Genomic DNA, 10,007 nt, shown 5'->3' with positions numbered 1-10,007 from the left:
AGGCAGGAAAAGACTGTAAACAGATGCGGGCTATGGATCAATTAGGACCTTCCTCCTGGTCTCTCCAGGCCTGGGAAATGCGCCAGGCACAAGAGGGTATACCTAACAGGAAACCTAAAGTGATGCTTAGTCGATTTTCATTTGTAGTATAGGCTCCTTCTGGAAAATTATAGGAGACACGTATGAGGCATGTGGTTTGGTGAAGACTATTGGTGCCATGTCAAATATGGGAAATAAAAATGTGAGCAGAGAAGGGGAACTAAGGGTTGCAAATCTCTTCTGTTCTTACTCCTCAGGTTTTCTCACAAGTTGTTTGGCTATCTGAACTGTAACAAAACACTACAATAAACCCACAGGTCCCCTCTCCCTTGGTCCACTAGGTCTGGAGTATTCAAACAGGGCTCTTAAATTCTGAGAGAAAACATGTTGGTTGGCAATGCTAACCATGGATAGATTGTCCCCCATGAGGATTAAACAGAGAGATCATAGGTTATGTGAAAAAATATTAAATTCCAAGGCAAGAGATATGCTGAGGAATCAACAAAGATGTCTTTGATGAAATGGTGAATGCAGAGGAGAATTTAGACATTGTCTTTCTCTTGTGAACCTGGAAGACAACTCACTTTCTCGAGAAAATCTAAGAGAGCTTTTCATCTATTGCCAGGCAGTGCAGAGGAGTGGTTAAGACTCTGGGCTTCTTCAGCAAGTGCAAACCACAACTCTGCTACTTACGAGCTACTCATGATCATCAGTCAATACTAAACCTATCTTGTTTCCATAGTTTCATTTGTAAAGTGGTACAACAGCACTATTTACCAAATAGGGTTGTTGTGCACTTTAAATGTAATAATTCATCTATGCACCACAAAAATATGTGGCGCACGTTAATTATGCAACAAAATTAATTACTAGGGAAGGAGAATAGACAAGCATAAATAAGGAACAATCTAAAACCAGTTAAGACATCAGGAGATAAAAACACAATTGCTATATTTTAAAAAATAGGGAAATAAACAGGAAATAGCAGAGTGAATACTACTGAAAAAGATTGTAAATTAGGTAACAAGTGGTAGGAATTCCTTCCAGAAGTCAGAGGAAAGTGATAAAAACAGCAAATGATGAACATTGAAATAATTATGAAAAAAGGTGATCTAAATATGTCATATAATAACCACTCTGATGAAAAGAAATAGCAAATGAAGACAAAACACTTATCAAAGAAATTGTAAAATAAAAAAGTTAACTTCTGATCAAGATTGTGCAGTAATTTTCTGCTATCGGCCCTCTGCCTCCAAACACCAATGACAAATGAAGCATAACAAGAGAAAACCAAAAAGATATAGGTAGAACTGAAAACCTAGAGAAATGTAAAATGAACACCAAATGGAGTAGAAAGTTTAAGCGGTAAGTAAGCTCCAGGTTAGAAGCAGGCAGTGGAAGCTGACAGTTCAGCGAGAAGACAGGCTCATTACAGGAAGTCACAGGCTGAGGGCAATTTACCAGGTGCCCAGTGCATGTGGCGGACTTTTGTGACTGACTGATAGGAGAGAGAGGAGGGAGGAGGAAGAAAAAACTAATGGGTTGGCCCAGTATGTGATGCAAGCCACTAATGGGCAGTACCTGCTCCACTGAAGATGCTGTCTTATCAGAGGGATGGAATGTTCGGCTGGGAGCACAGTGAGGTGTCCTTTCATAGACAGTACCCTGCTAAGAGGGGCACCATCCTCCAGGATGCAGTAAATACTCTAAATCAATGATTGCTCTATGATTCCGTGTCCCCAGTAGGTAGAAAATATGGGTCAGGAAACAAAGGGATGAAAGAAGAATTCAGGCATAACATCACTTCCAGTGACCCACTTGAGAATGTGGGCTTTCTGTCCATACAATTCTGGGCTCCGTAGATATTGAGAACCTGGTTCCCAAAGGGAGGCTTTGCTTCTCATAGGCATGACAGCAAGAATCTGACTGATTCTTTAAACTACAGCAGCTACCTACGCACTTTGGGTTTCTCATGCCAAGACATCATCTGGCAAGAAGAAAACTCAAAGTCTCGGCAGCTGTAGCTGACTGGTATCCTCGGAAGATCCTTGAGAAAATTAAACAAAGGAAAGGATCTAAATATATTAGTTACAACAACAACGTAAACAGATTCAATTAATCTGCTGAAAGACATATTCTCAGGAGAGATTTAAAAGCAAAAAGTTACCTGCTGTCCTAAAGAAATACACCTAAAGGAAAACTTCAGCCTAAAGTTTATATAAATAAATATCGGTAAGGTGGGGCAATCACTCCTGATAGTTCAGTGGTTTAAATCTTCTGAAAATTTATCCAACTGAAAAACACCAAAATGCCAAATAAACTCTGACAGTGATATTTAAATTTGCAGTGTGGCATTCGCAACAATGTAAGAAAAAATATCCCAAGGGTTAAAAACAATAAAAGCCTAGATCATTAAACCAGAGGGATAAAGGAATCCAATAATACTCTGAGAAAATGCCAAAACACAATTTAATAAATTCACATATTAGTGTGCAATGAAACAGGAAGTGTGGCATTGGACACATGCAGTGAAAATATCTGAAGTTAAGACCTCTGCATAAAGCTGGAACTTTAAATGAAAGAGTTTTCACCTCCTGCAAAGAAATTTGGCAGAGAAAAATAAGTCTTCATTAGGAAAACAAGAAAATCTGTCTCTGACATGGCTCCAAAAGGAAGAGGGAAGGTTCTTCTGAGAAGCTGCAACCAATGGCTGCTCTCACGTGGGTCTGGTTTCACATTTATACTTCATATAAATCTAAGAAACCTCAAAAAGAGGAATAAAATTAAAGTGGTCCTCAAAATCAATGTAATTTACCATCTTAACAGACAAAATGCATATGATTATCTCAATAAATGCACGAAAAGCATTTGACAAAATTTTCATCCTTTCAAGAAAATATCCTCAGTACCTTTAAATAACAGAGAAATCACTTAAGATGTTAAGAAACATTACCCCCCGACACACACACAAAAAAGACAGCTAACATCACCCTTAATGGTGAAAGATTGAATGTCTTCCCATAATATGATAACAAGTCAAGGATGTTGTTTTTCATAAGTTTTTTTTTCTGTCTTCAACATTTTTATTGATTTATAATCATTTTACAATGTTGTGTCAAATTCCAGTGTAGAGCACAATTTTTCAGTTATACATGAACATATATATTTTCATTGTCACATTTTTTTCTCTGTGAGCTACCATAAGATCTTGTGTATATTTCCCTGTGCTGTACGGTATAATCTTGTTTATCTATTCTACAATTTTGAAATCCCGTCTATCCCTTTCCACCCTCCGCCCCCTTGGCAACCACAAGTTTGTATTCTATGTCTATGAGTCTATTTCTGTTTTGTATTTATGCTTTGTTCTTTTGTTTTTGATTTTGTTTTTGTTTTTGTTTTTGTTTTTGTTTTAGATTCCACATATGAGTGATCTCATATGGTATTTTTCTTTCTCTTTCTGGCTTAGTTCACTTAGAATGAACATTCTCCAGGAGCATCCAGGTTGCTGCAAATGGTGTTATGTTGTCAGTTTTTATGGCTGAGTAGTATTCCATTGTATAAATATACCACTGCTTCTTTATCCAGTTATCCGTTGATGGACATTTAGGCTGTTTCCATGTCTTGGCTATTGTAAATAGTGCTGCTATGAACACTGGGGTGCAGGTGTCATCCTGAAATAAGGTTCCTTCTGGATATAAGCCCAGGAGTGGGATTCCTGGGTCATGTGGTAAGTCTATTCCTAGTCTTTTGAGGAATCTCCATACTGTTTTCCACAGTGGCTGCACCAAACTGCATTCCCAACAGCAGTGTAGTAGGGTTCCCCTTTCTCCACAGCCTCTCCAGCATTTGTCATTTGTGGATTTTTGAATGATGGCCATTCTGACTGGTGTGAGGTGATACCTCATTTTAGTTTTGATTTGCATTTCTCTGATAATTAGTGATATTGAGCATTTTTTCATGTGCTTATTGATCATTTGTATGTCTTCCTTGGAGAATTGTTTGTTTAGGTCTTTTGCCCATTTTTGGATTGGGCTGTTTGGTTGCTTCTTATTAAGTCATATGAGCTGCTTATATATTCTGGAGATCAAGCCTTTGTCGGTTTCACTTGCAAAATTTTTCTCCCATTCCGTAGGTTGTCTTTTTGTTTTACTTTTTGTTTTCCTTTGCTGTGCAGAAGCTTGTAAGTTTCATTAGGTCCCATTTGTTTATTTTTGCTTTCATTTCTTCTAGGAGAAAACTTTTGAGATGCGTGTGAGATAATTTTTTGCCTATAATTTCCTCTAGGAGGTTTATTGTATCTTGTCTTATGTTTAAGTCTTTGATCCATTTTGAGTTGATTTTTGTGTATGGTGTAAGGGAGTCTTCTAGCTTCATTGTTTTACATGCTGCTGTCCAGTTTTCCCAACACCATTTGCTCAAGAGACTGTCTTTATTCCATTGTATGTTCTTGCCTCCTTTGTCAAAGATTAGTTGACCAAAAGTTTGTGGGTTCATTTCTGGGCTCTCTATTCTGTTCCATTGGTCTATATGTCTGTTTTTGTACCAATGCCATGCTGTCTTGATGACTGTAGCTCTGTAGTATTGTCTGAAGTCTGGGAGAGTTATTCCTCCAGTCTCTTTCTTTCTCTTTAGTAATGCTTTGGCAATTCTAGGTCTTTGATGGTTCCATATAAATTTTATTATGATTTGTTCTAGTCTTTTTCATAACTCTTATTCAATATTGTACTGGAAATCCTAGGCAGTAAAATAGAACATGATTTTAAAAAGGCAACTATATTCAAAAGGAAAAAATAAAAACTGTCTTTATTCACACATGATATGACTTTCTATGTAGAAAATCCCAAATAAGCTACAAAAATTCTAAAACTAATAGATGATTCATGATGTTCTCAGGACAAAAGACAAATATTTAAAAAGCTATTGTAATTCTATACCCTGGTAATAAAAAATTTGGATTTAAAAAGTTTTAAGTACCATTTAAATGCTGTGAAAAAGCAAAATGCTTAACCAAAAATATAACAAAACATGTGTGAAACATCTACACTCAAAACTATAAAACAGCATTAGAGAAATAAAATATCTAAATAAAAAGATCTAGCACATTCACGGAATGGATAACTTAATATTGTTAAGAAATTAAGTCTCCCCAAATTGATCTATAGATTCAATGCAATCTCAAAAAATGGCAGCGGACTTTTTAAAAAATAAATAACAACACAATTTCAAAATGTCTGTAAAAAGGAAAAAGAACTAGAATATTCAAAACAATTTGGAAATATTAGGACAAAGTTGGAAATCTTGGGCTACCTGGTTTCAAGATTTACTATAAAACTACAGTAGTCAAGACATCATGATATTAGCAAAAGAACAGACACAAACAAAGATCAGCAGGACAAGAGAGTCCAGAAGTAGACTCACACAAATATAAACAACTGATTTCTGACAAAAATCCAAAAATAATTAGAGTGAAGAGAGGATAGTCTTTATAACAAGTGATCCTGGAAAAGCTGTATGTTCATATGCAAAAAAAAAAAAAAAATCAACCTTCACCATTATTCATTTAACAAAACTGACCAAATGTAAAACATAAAACTGTAATTATTTCAGCAGAAAAATTCAGAAAAGTATCTTTGTGACCTTGGGTTTGGCAAAGGATTTTTAAATATGACACCTGAATAACCATCTATAAAAGAAAAATGTGATCATTTGGATGTTACTAAAATGTAGAACTTTTCCTCAGTGTTAAGAGACTGAAAAACCAAGCTACAGATGGGGAGAACGTATTTGCAAATCATATTTCTGACAAAGGACTTGTAGCCAGAATACATAAAGAACTGTTAAAACTCAGCAATAAGAAACCAATCTAATTCTAATTCTTAAAAAAAAAAAAAAAAAAGCAACCTCTGTTTTAAGCCAAGATGGTGTATGTATGTAGGGGGGTGTGTGTGTATATATATATTATGTATATGTGTATATATATGTGTATGTGTGCATGTGTGTGTGTGTATGTGTATATATATATATAGTTCCTGAACAACAAAAACAAAGTGAGCCCTACAATTGCCAAAAACTTTTGAGTTTCCTGGCAGTAATATAGGGAAGAAGAACCCAGGTGGAGCCATCTGACTCTGAATTTGAAGTGACAGAAGAGAAAACCCAAAGATACTGAAGCAGTTAGAGTTCGCTGGACAGAAGTTCCTCCATAAAGGGAAGAACTGCACAGAGCAGGAACTCAGAGATCTGCATAGCGTCTCCCTTGAGTACTCTTCAGAGTACTGATTACTGCATATGTAAAGGGCACTTCTGGAGGCTAGGGGAAAAAAATTATCTTCAAGGATCAGAGGGAATAGTAGCCAGAACTCACAGAAGACCTGGTAGGAACAGTGCCTGTTTCCACCAGCCAGACTGGAAAACCTAATAATTCACAGGGCACTGGGTATAGTACTCAGACGGGTATTGTCTCTGTAGTGGAGAATTAGCCCTGGACTAAATTAGCTGCTATGGTCCCATCTAACACATCTTCAGAACAAGACTGGAAAGGATGAAGCTGTTTCCAAGTAACTTAACTGCATCCCAGATCAATGTACAAAACTGTTTATAGGAATGCAAAAATGTCAGCTTCTAACAAAGCAAAAACATCAATATTTGCATCCAATTAAAGATTATCAAGTATGAAAGAGCCAAGAAAGTATGACCTGCAATGAGGAGAAAAATTAATAAATAGAAACCAAACCAGAATTGATATAGATGTTAGAATTTTCATACAAGAACATTAAAATATAATTATATTTTATATATTCAAAGAAGAGAAAAGGCATAATAAATAACATGAGAAATACAAAAAAAGACATAAAGTCATATATAAGAGATGATAAAGATAATAAAAATTTATAATGAAAAATATGTGAAAAATTTGAAAACTTAGACAAAACAAATTTCTAAATAAAATACGACCCTAAAACTGAATCAAGAAGACATAGAATATTTTTTGTCCAGTATATCATAGTGGTTCAATGTGCAGACTCCGCATAAGATTACATGAGTTTAATCCTGGCTGGCTCTTGTACTTGAATCTGTAAGACTTTGGACAGGTCACTTAAAATTTCTGTGCCTCATATTTTAATTCTAAAATGTGGATAGTAACTAGTACCTACCTCATAGAGTTATTCTGAAAGGGTAAATGTGTCTATATCAGTTAAATATTTAGAACAGTGCCTAGCACATAGTAAGAACTCTGCAAGGACTACCTCCTTAATGATATTACTATTGAAGGAAATCCACTTCTCGGTACAAAACCTAGAGAACTTTTTATAGAAGACATGTGAATGAATATTCATTGCAGCCTTACTTATATTTGTGATCATTTGGAAACTACCTAAATGTCCATCAACATAGAGATGGATAAATTAATTGTGATATATTTACATAGTTGAATGAAGCAGCAGATTAAAGTGAAGAAAAAGCAGCTACCACCATATCAAAGTCTCAAAAATATAATGTAGGCTGAAAAAAGGAAGATTCAGAAATATAGATGCAATACGATCCCACAGCATTTAAAATTAAAAGATGCAAAACAATATATTTTTAAAACTCATATATATAACAGTATAGAGAAATAGGAGAATGGAATAGTGGGAGGTGCACAAGAAGTTTCAAATATGGCTGAAAAATTTACTTTATTATAAATGACTTGTGGCACATGTGGCAAATCAATATGATTTACTAAAACTGAATGGTAGATTTAAGGACACACATTATAAAGATTTTATTCACTCTTCCATGTGTTTTAAGAATTCCATAATAAAAAGAACTTTCTGGCTGGAAGGAACACCTGACCATTAAAATTGAAAGAGGTCAAGAATTACTGACAAAGTTAATGAGAGGAGACAAACATCTAGACATACTTTGATAAAATTTTTGAATTTCAAGGATAAAAATTATTAAAACCATCCAGGCAGGAAAAAAGCTATTTGCCAAGGAAAAATATCTTAAGGGACCACAAACATCTCTGTACTACTAAATGGCAAAAAGTCACAAGGCAAAGTCTACAGACTTTTGACGCAAACTGAGTACAAGAATTTCATGCTCAAATCAGTTAGTGATTACATGTGACGGGAACAAGGATATTCTTGGTCACTGAAGGACTCAGAAATTATACCAACCATGAACTCTTCTTGAAATATCTAGTGTAATAAGTTTCAGCTGACCAAGGGATCAATCCAAATAAAAAACCTGCAGGTCATGGTATAAACGAAGTGAAGATAAACAGTGTAACCAGTAAAATGTAGAGTTAAACCCTAATAATCGTGGATAAGACTTAGTACAATGTCAATTTTAAAATTTAACAAACATATTTACATTTCAAAAATTCAGTTGCATTATTATCTAAAATTACAGTTTAAATCAACAAAAAGTATAAAAATGGAAGGAGAAAGAGAAGGAAATGTTTGGATTTTCTCACATAGCAGGAAGAAAAGAGAAACATCTATGTGGGGTCAATTTTTTTACTTTTTAGAATTTTTAATGCTCAGTAAATAGAATGACTTAAAATGTAACCAGTACTTCTGGTTTCAATTCCAATATGTAAAGATTTTGGAAGTTATTACCTCCATCCTTACAAGAAAAAGGTCAACAAAGTGAAATTTAATAAAATTTTCCTGGACATATCAGAGACCTAAGTTGGTAGGGCAAATTGATACCTTAAAATCTAGAAAGACAGATGGATCCAGAGTCATAGCTCAAATTTGCTTCATAGGAGCAGAATCCAATGGAGTTACAAACTGGTAGGAATAATTAAATTGTCACTTGAATAAATTACTGAAGGTTGAGTGTGGATTAGATTGATTGTGAGAAACTCTTTGGAGTTGCAGTCTTAGAGAAACCCCCATGCTTCCTGGGCTTTTCCTTCAGGAGCCCCACCAGAGGGTGAGGATCTGAGATAGAACCTATCATGGCTCTGGCAAGGGGGAAGGGAAGAGTAAACTTTATGAAATATGCCCAGAATTTTCTCCAAAAGAAAGATTGAGTCTCTAGGGTGGAAGATTTTACCAGAGCCATGTTCAAGAGTCAGGGAAAGGACATTTCTCTCACCCCAGCTCCCTCTGTCCCTCCTGTCTTACTCAAGAGGAGGCAGACGGAATCTCTATTATGGGCTGAATTTTGCACCCCTCCCCAAAGTTCACAAATTGAAGTCCTAACTCCCAGTATGTCAGCATGTGGCTGGACTTGGAGATAGAGGTTTTTTTTTTTAAAAAAGGTAAGTTAAAATGAGCTCATTAGGATGGGTCCAAATTCTACAAGACTGCTATTTTTATAAGAAAAGGAGATTACAATATAGACAGAGGAAAGACACAGGGAGAAGATAGCTACCTACAAGTCAAGGAGAGAGGCCACACAAGAAACCAATCCCTAACACACCTAAGGACTTTCCAAAATTAATTATAGACATCAAATCAAAAATACCAAAAAAAAAAAGTTTTAATTATGCCTAGACATACTATATTCTAGCTGCAGGAGACCAAAGAAAAAAAATAAAATCTTGGGGGAAAAAGTCAGAGAGAAAATACACTTTTCCTAGAGAGGAGCAGATAAGATTTACAGAAAACTTCTTATCAGAAATCATGCAAGCTACAATAAAGTAGAATGAAATACTGAAGGTGTTAAAAGAAAAAAAAATGAAATTATCTTCAAAGGTGAAGGAAAAAATAATCCTAAAATTTGTACGGAATCACAAAAGATCCTGAATAGCCACAGCAATCTTGAGAAATAATAACAAAGCTGGAGTCATCATTCTCCTTGGTTTCAAACTGCATTACAAAGCTACAGTAATTAAAATGATATGATACTGGCAGAAAAACAGACACAGATTAATGCAACAGAATCGAGAGTCCAGAAATAACCTCCTACGTACATATGGTCAATTAATTTATGAAAAAAGAGTCAAGAAAATGGTAAGATGATGGATGGGT

The sequence above is a fragment of the Camelus dromedarius genome, chromosome 26 (genome assembly GCF_036321535.1).
Source record: "Camelus dromedarius isolate mCamDro1 chromosome 26, mCamDro1.pat, whole genome shotgun sequence".
NCBI classification, from domain to species: domain Eukaryota; kingdom Metazoa; phylum Chordata; class Mammalia; order Artiodactyla; family Camelidae; genus Camelus; species Camelus dromedarius.
The sequence above is the reverse complement of the archived record's forward strand: the minus strand, read 5'-3'. Positions refer to the sequence as shown.